General features: G+C 41.1%; 1 long non-coding RNA gene across 1 annotated transcript; it reads left to right on the top strand.

Moving 5' to 3' along the window:
• Positions 1-256: 256 nt before the first annotated feature.
• LOC128839729 (uncharacterized) lies at positions 257-12,938 on the top strand. Its single transcript, XR_008445513.1, has 3 exons — positions 257-328; positions 3,554-3,645; positions 12,895-12,938. It is a non-coding gene; the product is annotated as an uncharacterized LOC128839729 (long non-coding RNA).
• The last annotated feature ends 4,289 nt before the right edge of the window (positions 12,939-17,227 follow it).

Genomic DNA, 17,227 nt, shown 5'->3' with positions numbered 1-17,227 from the left:
TGGAACACACAGTAGGATTAAAAAAGTAGCATTTCAACCCTAACAATGGCTGGAACATTTGGCCCTTTGCTGCAGCATTCCCCTGGTTAAGTATATTGATCCTGCACTCTTTAGTGGCATATGTTCAAGTTGTATCTAGGAGCTACAACTCACAGTTTCAGTGCAGTGTGTTTCTGTATCTCTGGTGCATCGACAGTGAGGATCAATTAGTCTCCTTGGAGATGAAAAAGACAGTTGCCACAGAAAAGAGAAACAACTGAGCTGCAGTTATCCAGCACCTGCTTGTACCTTCTTCCAATTGAGTCCTACTTCATATAGCACAACAAAGGTATCCTTCTTTTGCACACCTAAATAACAAGTGAAGTGTGAAATTTGAATGGGAAACTGCAAAAATTATTTAGTTTTGGCTAAACTGTGGCTTTGTCAGAAGTCCTGAGGAAGGACAGCAAAGTTATGGTGCCCCAGGAGAAGACAAGGAGCCAGAATGTGATTTTGAGTCATGCTTTGGGGTAAGGGTAAGGGTTGCAGGGAAGTAACCGCTGCCAGCCCTGTACCTGGCTCGACCTACTCTCAACTCCTGCCTTCCCACTGACCACACAGTAGTGAGCCCATGGAGACTGTTCTCCATTTCATGTTGCTACCTGCGATATGGATAGCCAGCACAAGAGGATAAAATGGCTGCTTTTTGCCCCTTGTTCGGGCACATTCACCAGATGTTTTTAATAAAAGGGGGGGGGGGAAGGGGGAGATTAATGTTTACACCAACAAGACAGAAGAGCATATTATTTCTGGAAAGAGTATTAACTTTTTTAAAAAAAATTTACAGATAAAACTGGTCAAATATCAGTTACTTAAAAATATCTACAACTAAGATTACAGGCTTTATTCTGTTCTCATGTCCATGGGTGTAAATCAGGAGTAACTCTATTGCAATGTGATTGCAGACTTAAGGTCCTGATGATGAAAAGACTTAAAAATTTACTGTTAATTTTTTATGCATAATTAACATACACTGCTGATTGTTCCAGTGAGTTCATGGAGTAAGTATTGTTATGGCAGGAGTTACCAAGTGGTACTGTTACTTGTAATCCTACAACTTCTTTTTACTAATGTGTGAGCAAGTTTTTAGTCTTTGAAGAAATGCTGTATTGGTGCTAGTTTTGTTAGGTGGTGGTCCTTTGACAGAAGCTGTAACAGATTGCAGAAAGTTTGAGCCCTATTCTTTGTATTTGGAGACAATTCTCAGGACAGAATAACTTCCTGGGAACTGGGCATTTGTGTGTGTGCCAGGGTTTCTGGAAGAGGAAATTCCTGTGTTGTTTGTGACTGCCTCAGTTTCAGGATTAGTATAGATGTGTAAATAAACTAAGTAAAGCTTAAGATATACCCAGACTCCATATCATTGATTTCTCACCATGAAGCTGACCTGCATGGCCCAAGGAGTCTGGTGTTCAATGAGGAACAATAGTATTTTCGTATAACTCAATTAACTGAAAAATTAGTCACAAAATTCTAAATATGGGACTTACAAAAGTGCTCATCTTTGGCCTATTACTGTTCCCTTTGAAGTCAATGAGGCTTTTATCATTGACTTCAATAACAGAGTTAGGCCAATTGAACCCTTTTGAAAGTCCCACATGCAGCTCAATCCCATATTTGTGTTTATTAAGCTGAAGGGCTTTGGCACTGGTAAGTGGTGTGATCCATGAACTCTAGGTTTGACCCCATTGATTCCGCAAGTTGGACCTTTCTCTTCATGCTGCTCCTTGTGCCCCTTTTCTCTTCGATGGTTCCCTGGTAGCACAGCACACTAAAGGGTTGTGATGCCATTGGCTCCCTACATGTGCCTGCTTCTTCTACTTGAGAGTGTGTGGGGTAATATGTGGAAGATAAGCAGCATTAAGACCGAACAGCTTTGCTGGCTGTATTTTCACTGGATTTGGAGGGCAGCATGTCATATAAGAACATAAGAATGGCCATACTTGCTCAGACCAAAGGTTCATCTAGCCCAGTATCCTGTTTTCTGACAGTGGCCAATGCCAGGTGCCCAGAAGGAATGAACAGAACAGATAACCATCAAGTGATCCATCCCCTATTGCCCATTCCCAGCTTCTGGCAAACAGAGCTAGGGGCACCATCCCTCTGTGATCTAATATGCACCTCCAAACCTATATAGCCCCAAACTCTGCAGTGGTGACATGAATGAACCTAGGGAAGGGTGAATCATGCAGTGTTGTCTCTGCTCCCCTTTTCTGTGGCTTAAGGACCATGCTCCTCCTTGTGCTTCTCTTTTTCTCCTCCTCTCCATGCACAGTGGAACATTGAGCTCAAGGTGACTGCCCTGTAACTCCCAGCAAGCAGTCCAGGGAAGGCACCAGCAGGGGGTGTCCGAGAAGCGCAGGCCTCCTGGCCTAAGGAGGGAGAGTATTGCCACCCCAGGGGTGGAGTGGCAGAGGGGATGGATGCAGGGCTACCCAACTGCACCATGTCCCAGCCCAGGGCCCTAACAGCAGCAGAGTGGTCTGTTACTGTGTCAGCAGGGAATTCACCCAGAACATGCTGACCGTGTCTCTGGCAGCACCACAGCCAGACAGGGCTCTAGTTCCCCTGGGCTGCTTCCTCTACTCCCCCTTGGGTGTACCTGCATCCAAGGGTCATCCTCCATCTCCCCAGGGTACACTGCAAGCAGCAGTTCCAGCAACTCCTCAGTGTCTGGTGTGTCAGGCAGTCCTTGTACCTGGGCAGTCTCCTCAGGACAGTCGAAGTCTTTTGCAGGTTCCGGCTCCAGCAGTGGGCTGGAAGCATCTGCCTTCCTCAGCAGCTGCTCCTCAGCTAAGTTTCAGGGCCCACCTCTTATACTTCCTGTTCCTGTCCCGCCCTACCACTCTGGTGTGGCAGCCTAGACCTTCCAGCTTCTGCCTACCAGGGGGCATCTGGCTCTCCCTCGCTGTCAATTTCTGAGGGAGACCACGCCCCTTTGCTACAAGGTTTGTGTTTGAGGGATTCAACTAACACACCGCAATTTAAAGTCTCACTAAAGTTCCTTTATTAATTTCATGAAGCAATTTGAATCAGGTCTTCTTAAGTGTCACTGGTTCAGTATTTAAAATTCAGTCCTGGAGTAACAAAACAAATGAAACACTGTTCAATTCTCTGTTGTGATTAATAGCCATTGAGTCACTAAGCTTTGTTATGCTCAAGTTCTCTTATTTACATAATTGTAATTGTTATATTTTGGTATTCTAAAGGGATTCGTGTCTGGAAGAATGAGCCACGTAAGTCCATGAGAGATGTTATAAAATAAACCCTGTACCATGTGTGGAGTAACATTTTTTTACTGCAAGTGGCTGCTCTCACTTTCTGGCATTTATACACATGGCCATCTGTTTGAAGGCTGTTTGAAATGGCTGTTTTCCAGCATTTATGTAACGAGGCCGTTGAAAGGAAATGACATCACTGAGTTTCCTGAAGAATATTAGCAATGCCAAACCTAAAGAAATAAAATGGACAATAAATAGAAACTTTATTTTTAAATGTCATTTTCCTTTTAAAGGTGGTTACCTCTCCATATTGATCTGAGTCTGCTTTCACACTGGTTTAAAACCAAGGAAACACCATTCATTTCACTTGGACTTTACACATGCGGTAAGTGAGAGCGGAATCTGAACTTTTATGCCTAACAAACGTTTGCTGACATGAAAACAAGTGAGATAATCTGTGCCTTACAGAAAGAACTGATCTAAGACAAAGCCACTGTATTCCTGACAGGGTGTCGCTGCAAGTGCCTACTTAGGGAACTCAATACATGTTACAGAAGTACACCTGTGTCATAAATTCACAGGGTAAAGAATTTGTATATTTTTATGGCAAGGAAAGAACAGCATGTCTGAAATAACATGGAATGTCTAACCCTCATATAACTCCATTAACATGAGTTAAACTAGAGCTGCATTTCACCTAATCACTTTAGATCACACCCACATTAGGATTTAAACAAAAAGAACATTTATGTTACTAGGCTTCACATAATGGCAATGAATCACTTTCACATTGCCTAGGTATGTGCTGAGTTACTTGCTTTTAGTGCTAGCCTCACTATAAACGTTCTCAATTGGGGGAAATCAGCTTAGCTCCATTGGCTTCAATGATGATTTACATTGGCCTACATCTGGCCAGTAGGTTTTGGACTTTTATCTTATGTGCAGACCATGGTCATGCCTTTGTTTTGGCATTTTTGCCTGCTTCCTCACAGGAAATAATTAAATTACTTAGTGAATTAAGGACTTCTAGTGCATCCATTCAGAATTGATTTGATTTTGTAAATTTAAAACCAGAAATAGCCATGTCATTTGTAAAAAGAACAGGAGTACTTGTGGCACCTTAGAGACTAACAAATTTATTAGAGCTTTCATGGGCTACTGCCCACTTCTTCGGATGCATGTGTATGTGTTCTTAATAGCCTTAATTTTTTAAAGGATAATGCAAAAATGATAAAATATACCCCCAAAGACCAGCAGTTTTATTGGGGTTTTTGCCATAGTGCTGAAATAGCTCTGTTATAAACCACTCGACACATCTTTGAGATGTCTCAAAGCACTTGAACCTTTATACATGATGATTCTAATAGGGACTATGGATAGAGATGTTGTAGATTCTAATATTTGTTTTCTTGAGTCACTCTCTCTCATGAGTGTTGATTATTTAGCTACTGTAAGACCTCCATGGTTTTGTGCCACTGTGAGTGGGATTTACACTCTAACTTTCATCTGGCATTATGGATGCATAGTTTTATTAATTAAAAATGTCGTGGCTGTAATTTCCCTGTATGGACAAAATGTTTTACACATCAACTCAAGTGTTGCCATCAAGATGATTTGGGTAAGTGGAGAAAGAGAAGCTCGGTAATGGTGACCTTTAGTAACTTATGTAACCCATCTATTTTTCTCCAGTACTCACTTCTTTGTATTCCTGAGGAGCCCAGGGATCCTCCCTAGAAAATTCTGAAATGCCAGGAGCAATCTCCTGCAATTTAAAGTGGTTCAAAAACAAGATGTTGATACCAAAGAAAAAAATAAGCTCTTCTGGCACTCATTTGGAATTCTGCACCGCTGCTACTACTAGGATAACTTTCCAGCACAGCAAGGTTCTTTTCAATTACTAATAGGGAAAACGGAGAGAGTAGCAGTGGGGAAACAGCAAAGGTGTGGTAGGTGCTTCATTTACATCCTTTCCTGTGCCTGTAATCTCTAGACCCTGGCAATGCCTGTTCAATGCTTGGCATCTTTATGGAGACTGCCAACTAAATGTCACTTTTAGTTCTGGTTTGCACAGTGTGGACACCACTTCACTAGGAAATGAGGCCACCATTTAAGAAAGCACTTAAGCACATGGTTAACTTTAGCACATGTAAGTCCCTTTGACTTCCATGCAACTTAAGCATGCGGCTAAAGTTGAGTGCTTATGTGCATTCCTGAACTGAGGTCAGACTGAGGCCAGTTAATAAGCCATTGAATTGACATCAGACAATAATGATAGCCATTACTGACCTGAACAAAATACACAGCAGTGGCCTAGAAGTGAAAGCTTCTATGTCCATTTGCTGAAGCTGACATGAAAAACATAATATTTACTGCCGTATTTGTGGTACTGAACATTCTAACTGTAGGAATACTGCAGTAAAATTTTATTTACAAGTGCTAATTCTCATATTTTAAAATGGTGACCAACCCCTTGAATCACTTAGTGTCCAGAATAACTTCATTCTGAAGAGTCAACAATACCCGATAATGAACATATTTTTAGACTTAGGGGAATGCTCTAAAGTTTGGATTCAGGTTTGGTCAAATGCCTAAAAATTAATGTTGAACCAAACATAAATCAGATTTTTTTGCCTCCCAAGTGAAAAATGTTTGTGGTCTAGCTTAATAGATCTATGCAACCTAGGCATGACATTATGAATAAGAAATAAAAATCCTTTCAAAGGTCTTCATTCCAATAAATTCCAGTCAATGACCCAAAGCCTCCATCCTTTCTACTTGGTGCATATCTGATTATGTTCTTTAATTTGAGTTAGCTAGTCAGTTGATTTCATTGTCACAGTCCAGTGCAAGAGGTCCCAATAGATCTTAGATCTACGGATACGGCTACACTTCAACTGGGAGGTATGATTGCATGATGTGTAGGCAAACCCGAGCTAATTATGATCAAGTTCGTTCCTGAAAATAGCAGTGTAGCCGCAGTGGCCAAGACTGTGCCATGGACTAGCTGCCTGAGTACAGACCCAGGGTCCTGAGTGGGATTGTACTCAGATGTCCACTGGCCATGCCATGCTGGCTTTTTAGTGAGCTAGCTCTATCAAGCCGACACATGATGCCTACACATGACTGCAGTGTAGACATATCCAGATATAATACAAATCGGTTCTGTCCTGAAGAATTCAGGGTGAGAAAGGGGAACCTGAAACTTTACTTTTACGGGGTTTTGCTTCAGATGCCACAAAAGACCAAAGTATGTTCAGGTTAAAGCCAGTCAAAAACCAGCAAAGTCACTGTAAATGTTTACCATTTGTCAAGGTTTTTTTTTTTTATTGACTACTCTCATATCTGGTAAAAAAATGACAATTTTTCAGGAAAAATTCTGATTATTTTTTGCCTATATTTAAAAAAAAATCCAACCAGTCCTGGTTCAGATTTAGTACTATTAGAAACATATTACACTGCCCAAAAGGTTCCCTTTGACCTGCTTAGGCCATGTATTTCTGTGTCATGTTGGCAATGACCTTGACTGCTGCATGGGAGATTTCAAAGTTAATCCCCCCTTCATTTTTTTCATGTGCTTTTTTCCCCATCAAAGCATCAAAAAAAAAAAAATGCACCTAGAAAAACAAAGAAGCGCAGTTAGAATAATAGTAAAAATACTGAGCCAATATCAAGTCAGTGTTGAGCCAACTAGTATTCCTTTGTTCAGCCCAGTGTGTAAATTTGAGCCTATTACTCCACATGGGTGGCAACAAGAGTTTGGGCCCCATCCACAAAAGTATTTAGTCTCCTAACTTCCACTGCTTTTAGTCAAAATTAGGAGCCTAAATACTTTTGTGAATCTGGGCTTTGTAGGCTATTGAATCCAATAAGCCTGATTCTACTCTCATGCCAATGTAAATCAGCACTAATTCCACAGAACTCCAAGTATTTATGCATACATTCTCCTTAGGGGCAAATGGCGAATCCTACATGGCTCCTGTGGGTACGAAGTTCAGAAAATATTCCTAAATATCTCCACAAGAACTTTAAGGATTCAACTTAAAGTGCAGTGCTTACCTAAAGACCCTATGCATTTTTTCTAGTTTATCCTAATTGGAGAAATCACCAGTTCTAAATGTACTGTGTCCACCCATTTAACAGTAATACCTACTTTGGATTCCTCATTTATTGGTGGCTTAATTTGGAATACAATGGGCCTGATTTCAGCATTGCTGAGCATAGAATGCTATTTGAGGTCAATGGGAGCTACAGATTTTTGTCACCTATGATTTTTTTTAATCAGGGTTGGAAGGGACCTCAGGAGGTCATCTAGTCCAACCCGCTGCTTAAAGCAGGGCTAATCCCCAGACAGATTTTTGCTCCAGATCCCTAAATAGCCTCCTCAAGGATTGAACTCATAACCCTGGGTTTAGCAGGCCAATGCTCAAACCACTGAGCTATCCCTCCCCCAGTGTGTCTCAGGCCAGACATTCAAATATTGAAGCATCCTGTAACAGGATGACTTGCCCCTTTAAGGGCAAGGGGCCTGGGGCCAGCCAACCCTAGTTATTAGATAGCTACACCTCAGTAGGGATCAGCAGGAAGCTGCAGTGGGCAAGTTCTCAGGGAGAATGGAGGCTGCTGGGGGAAAGTAGGCTCCAGCAGAGAAACCTTGAACTTGGGGAGTGAGACTACAGGCCGGAAAGGCCCGGGAGTGACCTGAAAGGAGGTAAATGGAGGGACTTCAGAACTTTATTTTGAACGTTTGTTAATTTAGTAACCCAGAACTGGTGAAGGGCTGTGAATGGATAGCTGGGTTTGTGCACCCCTTGAATGGGGTGTCAAAGGCTGGCTTGCCCAAGTAAATGGAGCAGGTCCAGTGCCTGGTGCCAGACCAGGTACTCCTATTTGGCTAATTAAGACTGTGGGGCAGCACCTGAGGGCTATAAAGAATTACTGCCAAAGCTGGTGAAAGGGTGTTTGAGTAAATTCCTCTAGTCAGGAAGGGTAGAGGTGAGAGCTGGCAGAAAGGAGGAGGAGGAGCCCTGGAAGGAAGCAGAAAGTGTTTCCTGGGAGAAGGCTGAAGGTAGGAGAGCAGCGAGAGGGGATTGCTGGCAGGTATACCCAAACCAGAGAGCCAGGACCGAAGGTGATGGCAGCAGGAGTTGTCTGCCAGCGATAAGCTGGATCCAATGGCTGAAGTCTGGGAGCAGAAGCGGAGTTTACCCGCTGACATCCGCAGGGCTATGGAGCTGGAGCCAGGGAACCGAGAGATGGTTGGCAGGAGTGAAGGAGGCTCCCAGAAGACAGGCTATGGGGGTTCCTGCTGGGAAGAGTGGGGTTGCACTCCACTTGGAAGGGCTGGGATGGCTGTCCTGTACAAAGACAGAAGAGGACTGGCAGAGAGTCTGGGTTGAAGGCACTGCTGTATGGTATATGGGGCACCAAGGAGTGAGATGTCTTGAACTTTAATAACTGCTTGTACTGTGGTGAGAAATAGACTACATGTTTGGGACTTTTGTTATGGACTGCATTGTTGTAATGCTCCAGCCCCAAGCAGGAGAAGTATAGAGACAAGAAAGTTTGAAGTGAAGTTATTGGGTTGCCTGAGAGGGGAAACTGAAACAGGCATCAAGTATCAGAGGGGTAGCCGTGTTAGTCTGGATCTGTAAAAAGCAACAGAGAGTCCTGTGGCACCTTTAAGACTAACAGATGTATTGGAGCATAAGCTTTGGTGGGTGCATCTGACGAAGTGGGCATTCACCACGAAAGCTTATGCTCCAATACATCTGTTAGTCTTAAAGGTGCCACAGAACTCTCTGTTGCTTGAAACAGGCATGTTATGCCAAGGCCTGCAGCAGAAGGGTGCTCTGGATGGGGCTTCTGTATGACAGGGGAAACTAAGGCAGGATGCTGTAGCGCTACCCTGATCACAAAGAGGTGACCTGCCCAGTTACATGCTCACTTTTTAAAATTTTGGCCTAAGTTTCTCCTTTTACCTGTGTAGTCTGATTGCGTGCAGCGCTGCAGTTCAGTGTAAAGCATATAGGGATAAGGGTTCAGTCAAAACTTTTAGACCAAGATTTTCAAAAATAGGAGCTTAGAGTGTGACCTCTAGTTCCTGATTTATGTTCCTAAGTCCCTGGCTTGGTTTTCAAAAGTGTTGAACATTCAGGAATTTCTACTGAAATAGCCCCTGCTCTCCATATTGTGTAGTCACAATATGAGCAGGGCTGAGAAGGAAAGATGTGTCTTTGCTCCCCGGCATGGCGAGTATAAAATCAAGTCAACTGAAAAGACCCCTTACTCAACTAGTTAGTACTATTAATTTCAGTGGGGTTACTGGTGAAGTAAGTTAACATTCAATGCAAGTAAGACCCTGGCCACGTGTGAGCAGGTGAAAATGTAACTGTGAGAAGTGGAGTGGTGATTGTACGTACATTCAAAATAGTCAGTCCACCATGTATTTCTGAATTCATTATATATTTAGGTTAGTTTAATAGTAGCTGTAGAGATAGTTTTGGTTAACAGAGGTGTATCTGTCTAGAGCTGAGCAGAGAAAGGAAAATCTGTTTTGCAGAGGACTTTAATATTTGGAACAAAACCAAAAATTTTGAAATCCTTCATAAAAGAGAATGGAGCTCCAGCTCTGGAGTAGTCTGGCTAGAGGGATGCCCCAAATCCACAGATGATGTAAACCCTGGAGTCCCTGATTCTGAGGCAGTCTGCCTGGAGAGCTGTCCTGGAGCTGCAGACCCTGGAAACCCTGGCAGCCCAGGCTGTCAAGGAGCCATGAACCTGGGACCTGGGGTTCCCAAAGCTTCCATGTTCTTGGATCCTCATCAGCCCACCAGTTGTGGCAGGAAGTCACACAGGTAATTAATTGTAGTGACCAGATGTCCCCGATTTTATAGGGACAGTCCCAATATGTGGGGCTTTTTCTTATATAGGTGCCTATTACCCTCTACCCCATCCCAATTTTTCACACTTTCTATCCTGTCACCCTATTTTAGATTTAGATTGTATCTAAATTGAGAGAGATTTTTCAACCCTGCCTGGAATCAGTCAGAATTTAGTCAAAATTAAACTTTTTCCACAGAATGTTTTGATTTTGATGTACTGGCAAATTTTGATGAGAATGGAAAATATTCCCATAAAACAATCAACTATGTGTATTTTTTTCCTTTTTAATAGCCATTTAGGTTAAGTTAACAAGGGACAGATTTGGGGATTATTTTTAAATGATCAAGACAATCAGAAGTCCTCCTTAGGAGTGACTGTGGTGACTGGTGAATGTTACATGTTTCCTGTGGATATGAAATTCAGAAAATGTTCCTAAATGCGTCCCTCAAATTTTAAGGTATTGACTTAAAATGCAGTTCTCTGAAAATAGTCTAGGTAATAATTCTTAGTCAGCAGATCTGTTCTTTGCCTTTACTCAGTCATATCTGCCCCTTAAAAAAAAAAATTAATGGAGATATCCCATCTCCTAGAACTGGAAGGGACCTTGAAAGGTCATCAAGTCCAGCCCCCTGCCTTCACTAGCAGGACCAAGTACTGATTTTGCCCCAGATCCCTAGGTGGCCCCCTCAAGGATTGAACTCATAACCTGGGTTTAGCAGGCCAATGCTCAAACCACTGAGCTATCCCTCCCCCCCCCATCACTTTTTAGTGATAAAAAGCCTTACTGGATTTTATTCCTGTTAGTCCTGCAGAGTCAACACTGGCTATGTCTACACTAGAGACTTACAGAGCAATAGCTGTACTGATGCAACTGTGCCACTGTAAGATCACTTGTGCAGCCATCTATGCTGATGGGAGAGAGTATCTCCCGTCGACATAGCGCTGTGCACACTACCACTTATGCCGGCAAAAACGTATGTCACTGAGGGGTGTGGGGTTTTTTTTTGTTTGGTTGATTTTTTTACGTCCCTCGGCGACATAAGTTTTGCCAATGGAAGTGGTAGTGTAGACATGGCCACAGCTAAAACAGAATGAGCTGTGTTCTGTTTATTCTTGTTTATCATCTAAAGAATTGTTTCCTAAGTTCCATCTGAAGTGCCAAGCCATTACATCTTTGCAAAGTCATTGAAGGTAGTTGGGTTCCACAGCTGCCTTTTAGTAAGACAGTGACATTCATACGTACTACTAAAGGTATGATTTCCCTATGGACTCTTGCTTACTGATGATGATTTGTGAGAAGTGAAGAACCCAGCTTGATTCTCAGATTCCCAGGTTGAGGTTGTAGTTAGTTGACAAAGGAAGAATTTTTTTTCTAAGCACGTTTGATCTTGGCACGTTTGGGAGACAATTAAGGTGGAATCCCTGATTACGCTGAGTTGAACAACACTTGAGATATTATACAGAAAAGCTCTTTTGCATATTGTTAAAACAGAATGGAAATTTAGTTTACAATGTCACAACAGTGGGAGCTCATTCTTTTGGTGCCGTAACTTACCGTACATCACTAGTCAAAAATGTGGCCATTGCCAAAGTAGTAAAGGGGCCTTAGATTTAAATGAAAATGTGCCCATACGCTTCAGTCCCCAAATCTTTAATTTCAAATGAACTTTACAATGTACACATGCAGAGTATGGTTTGTTTCTCACCACTGGAAGCTTCAGAATGTTTGGCTCAGCAACAGGGGTTCTGCGTTGCTCTTGTGCACTGGGCCTCTTGGCTTTGTAATGCAGCGCAGGAGAATATTCCAATGTCTACTTTCAAAAACAGGAAGTGACATTTCAAGTAACTACAGATTTACTGTGGGTACATGGCTAATCCCTCTTCATTGTCCTGGCTTTCCTGTCTAAGCCTGAAGGAAGTGGCCAGGATGGTGGGGGGAGGGAAGCAGCGCTGCTGTTACTTTTCTGATTACAAACTCCATTGCTTAGTGGAAGAGTGATGAAAACATATTCAAACCCTTGCCAAAAGCTCACTAGAAATATTTGACATCTCACCTACATCAACAAGCGGGAGTTAAAGGTTAAATCACACACAATCCGTGTGCTTGGGAAAAGGATATGTCTATGTCATCAGCTTTCTTTGTTCTAAAGTAATAGTATAGCAACAGTAGAACAGGTTCCTAGGTTGTGAAGAAAAATACACTTGGATCTTTTACAATTACTCATGAATAGAGCAAAGTTCTATCAGTATGTTTACATTTTCAAATCCAATTGGTGATGTCCTTGTTCTGCTCCTTAAGTCAAGCATATATTTAAACATCGGAGTGGTCAAAAGAGGATATACCCATTAAGTCAGCTCTTTGAGGCAGGGATAGTGTTTTTTGTTCTGGTTGTACAGTACCTAGTACTCCACAATTAGAGCTCCTAAGTGCTACTGTAATATAAATAATAATGAGGGGTATTCCCCTTACCTATCAACAGGTGGACATTAGTGATGATGCAAACATTTGTGGCTTTTCCTGTAATACTACTTCAAGGAAGCTGTCCTTCTGTGGAATTATGTCATTCACCAATAAATGTTGTCTGTTGCTCTTATGTGACTCCTGAAGGCACCAGTTACCTCTAGGAATCCAAAATGGCGGTGCTTTCTGGTTGAGTAAATAAGATGGCTGGACTTTTATAGCCTTCTGCTAAACTGAATCAAGGAACATGGTATCAAGTTAAGCACAAGATCATTTATTTTATTTTTTTAGGAAAGGTGACAAGCCTTAACAGGACTCCACATAAAATGGTCGAGATGCTTCTTGGGGCCACGGCTTTTGTCTTCTGTACATGATATGTGCCTAGCACACTGCGGATAATGTTGCAATCTAAATAATAATACCTCAGTGATGATACTTAATGCAAAGTTGCTCTGCTGCCACTCCATGGGAAGGAAAGAAGATTCCGTCCTTTCCTTCTGTTGAACAACTAGAATGAGTGTTGGGAGAGAACTTGCTCCTATTCTGAGGTCCTTACTCATTCAAACTCCAGTTCCAGTCAATGGGAGTTTGCCTGAATAAGGACTGAGTAAAAAGTGAATCAGAGCTTCAAGCTACAGCTCAATGGTGGGATCATTGTTTTCCAAGCTCAATGAACTTATGTTGTATGTTGCTACAATGTTCATCTGGCGTACGTTGCTGAGCTGTTACCAAGAACCCAAATTTCCACACGTTGTAGAACAAAGATTGGAGTCTACATTCAAAATAAGACAAAAAATAAAGAAGAAAATTGTCTGTGTATCTGTCCTGTTTGACAGGTTTCAGAAAGCTTATGCTCTAATAAATTTGTTAGTCTCTAAGGTGCCACAAGTACTCCTGTCCTGTTTGCTGACTCTTCCATTTAAGAGACAATGCACCTGTTGACTTTCACAATACTTGATATCCAATATCAGTTTCTAGGATGAGTATAAACACTAGGCTTGCAGAGAGAGAATGACTTCTGGAAACTTTCCCCCAAGAACAGTCAAAGCTGCCAAATGTACCCGCAGAAAACAAAATAAAGTAGAACAATACAGCAAGTAGTGATGTAGTTCAGTCTCGTTTGATTCAACTGTCATATTATATGTTTCAGTGCTCTGTGAGATCGGAAGTTATCAAAGTGTATTCAGATGGTGTGTATTAAACATTCTGCACTGATGCATAGACATGGTGCCAGAAGTTGACATTTATAAAATGAATGATTCTGGAAATTTTTCTAGGATGCTAGGTTTTTTTTTCTTTTTCTTTTTCTACATGCACTCCTCCCTTCCTTGTTTGACGTGTCAAGCCTCTCAATTTTATTATTAAAAACGTTGGCCTAATAACACTCTCCCTTTTTCCTATTCTTAAGCAACTGTGGGACAGTTACAAAGCTGAGATCATATACAAGCATGAGTAAGGGATTCAGCTCACTATTCAGAGATGCTGAGTTATGAAGTTAGGGCTGAGATCTAGATCCCACTCCTTCATCTCTGTGTTGATTCCCTACCTCTCTCCCATCCAGTGGCTGGATCTTCAGTTGTATAAACTTGGCTAGTGCAATCAAAGGCAATAGAGTGATATGAACTTGCATCAGCTGAAGACCTGGCTTCTCTTAAATCTTGCATTTCCATCTTCTTCTCTAACACCCTATATTCATTGCCCTTCTGCTTTCTCAAACCCAACCTCCTAAAAGGGAATGACTTATCTTTATCTCTATCTCCTCCTCCACCATCCTTTTTTGACAACTCATCTGCCCTCCTTGTCTCCCAGGCTTGCAACCTGTGCCATCTTTGACTTTTCTCTCTTCTTCTACCCACATATTGAGTCCCTTGATAAGAACTGTTGCTTACTGCTGCTTAAAACAAAAACTGCACTTTCTCCCCTAGTCCCTGTACTAAAACCCTTGTGTAGGCTTTGGTCATTTCTTGCATCAAAACTTCTCTCTGGCTTCTCTTCTCTGGTCCCTCCAGACCCTGACTTCATTGCTACAATCATATCACTTTTCTCCTTCAATCACTTTATTGGTTCCCACTCTCTCTTCAAATGAAATTGAAGCAGGATTGGAAAATATATGCTATGGATGCTGCTACCTTCCTTATGTCATAAATGATTCTTACAAAGTGAGAATCCAGAGGAAGAGACACTTAACAATGAGACAGATAATCAAGAATGGAAATGTAAAGAATGTCATGAGGTTACAGATATTTGAAGTGCCAAGGATGTTCCTACAATGCCCTATGGACCACATTACTACACTGACTTTGTCCCACATGCCACCCTTTCCACTGAATATTGTTTTCGTTACTGCACAATGTTGCAAGAAGAGCAGGAATCAAAGGCAGCAAGTTGGGCCTGTGGCTTAGGAACAGTATTAACACCTCAGTTGGCTTTGGGATGAAGTGAGGAGCACACTTTTAAAGATAGCAGTTTATTTTTTTTTAATCAACATTGTCAGCCCAGAACAAGGTTGAGGGTCCCATCTCTAGTTCTCCTATACTTTTGTCATTCTTGCAGAGTCCTAAAATTGATCTAGATATACTGGGCCAGTATAAATCTAAGCTGGTTACTTCAGGGAAGCTATACTTATTTACACTAGCTGAGGATCTAGCTCAATGTTTAATTGGTGTCTTACCAATAAAAACATTTAGTCCTTATTTACCAAACAGTGCAGCATCCACCAAAACTCCATATACGGCGTAAAGTGCTAATTCTACTTTACGTTCTGGTGGTGTTACTAAATCTCTCAAGCAGTCCATGATGTCACCAGAGCACCCTTGATGAACTTACAAACTAATATATGCAGAAGAATTATATTGTCTAAGAAGAATTATATACAACTGAATGAAGCTTTGCTTCCATCAAGGGAATACATATTAACTGTCTAAAATCCATACATGAGACACAATGTAAAATATAAACCAAAATGTTTCCAGGCAAGTTCCTCAAACAGTTTGCAGCTATTTTTAAATATAACAATTCTTTAAGTTCCAAAGTATAACTGTGACTTGCGAGATTAGAACTATTTCCCTTATGTTACCCATTGTGCCATTATATGGGGAGACGTATGGCCCAGCTGTGCCCTCAAGGTGAATTTCCTAGCTCTTTCACAATCTAATTCCAATAATGTTACTCCTTGTGTGTGTTAATTCATTAATGAATACAATGGCTAATGTTAAACTTGAATCCCTACCTTATGACACCCAGTGTTGCATAGCTAACAGTTCACTGCCTCAAGGAACAATCTGACTTGACATTTAAGTGTGGCTTTTCATATCCTTGTGACACACACATGCAGTTATACATAATTACGCTTACCTCAAGAGCTCAATGCAACTTTTTTTTTTGTGGGTCACTAGCTGAAACTGTGTGTGAAATAGAGAATCTCTAAGTACAGATATCAGCTGCTCTATTTCTTGAATTGTGACCTTAATCAAACCGTGTTTTTCCTTCCTCTTGAAAATCATGTGAGTATACTCTCAGCAGATAATTTTTCCTGGATCCCTTTTAGCTATTTCCTACATAGGAAAACCTTCCTGTTATCTCCCTCTGAAGGTTCACTAATGAGCCTTTTCATATATATTTTTTTAAAATACATGTTCTCTTCCATTTTATTGTTAATCTGAAAATCCATTAGTTTTAAAAGATATGTGAAAAGCATGCACTCATGTTCTTTTCTCATGGAGAAGAGATTTAGAAGTGGTAAGCAAGAGTATGTAGCAGGAAATCATAATTCTGTGGCTTTAGTGTTGTGGTTTTGTTTTTTGTTTTTGCTTTTGTTTTTTTTTAAATGTAAGCAATGAAAATGCCACTGGCATTCCAAATCCCAGCATGAAGAACCCGCAGTTTAAACTCATCATAGAAAATCACTGCAATATTGCACATAACAGTCTCAGATAGCAAGTGAGAGTATGGAACATTTGGAAGGGGCAACTCATGTTACTTTGTTTGTTCTAGCCTCACACTGGTAGAACTGATGCGTCCGTTTGTTCTCATCTTTACCTCACTCTGAGCCGTGAGCGTAGGTGGCAGATCCCATATACATAGGCATGGAAGGATTAGCGTTCGATTTCACCACATATACACAAACTGATGAAAAATATTTCCACCGATGATCATTACAATTTACACATAGGTCAAGTAAGAAAAATGGTGCTTGAGAACTTATTAGAGCTTGATTTAAGGATATTTACTTTGTATATTTTGGCATGCGATGTTGACAACTTGCAATTGAACAGTTACAAAGCTTTATAACTTTTTTTAATCTGTGTCTACTGTCATTAAATTAGTGTCAAACTCATTCCCACAATAGTGAAAATGTAAATTTATAAGAATTGAAAAAATGCTTAAATAAGCATTGATAGTATCCATCAAAACTTAAAAAAAAATTTTTTTTTGCCACACCTACAAATACACTAAGGGAAACACCATAAAACTGATAACACCAATAAATTGGTGCCAAACGTGTTACAGTCAGTGATAAGGGTACATTTATAATAGTTTAAAAAGGGTTAATAAATGATTAATACATGTTGGAAGGAGGAGTTGTACTTACAGCAATCTAATGCACATCAGTATTACATAATCT

The sequence above is a fragment of the Malaclemys terrapin genome, chromosome 6, assembly GCF_027887155.1.
Source record: "Malaclemys terrapin pileata isolate rMalTer1 chromosome 6, rMalTer1.hap1, whole genome shotgun sequence".
Taxonomy (NCBI): domain Eukaryota; kingdom Metazoa; phylum Chordata; order Testudines; family Emydidae; genus Malaclemys; species Malaclemys terrapin.
The sequence above is the reverse complement of the archived record's forward strand: the minus strand, read 5'-3'. Positions and strand labels throughout refer to the sequence as shown.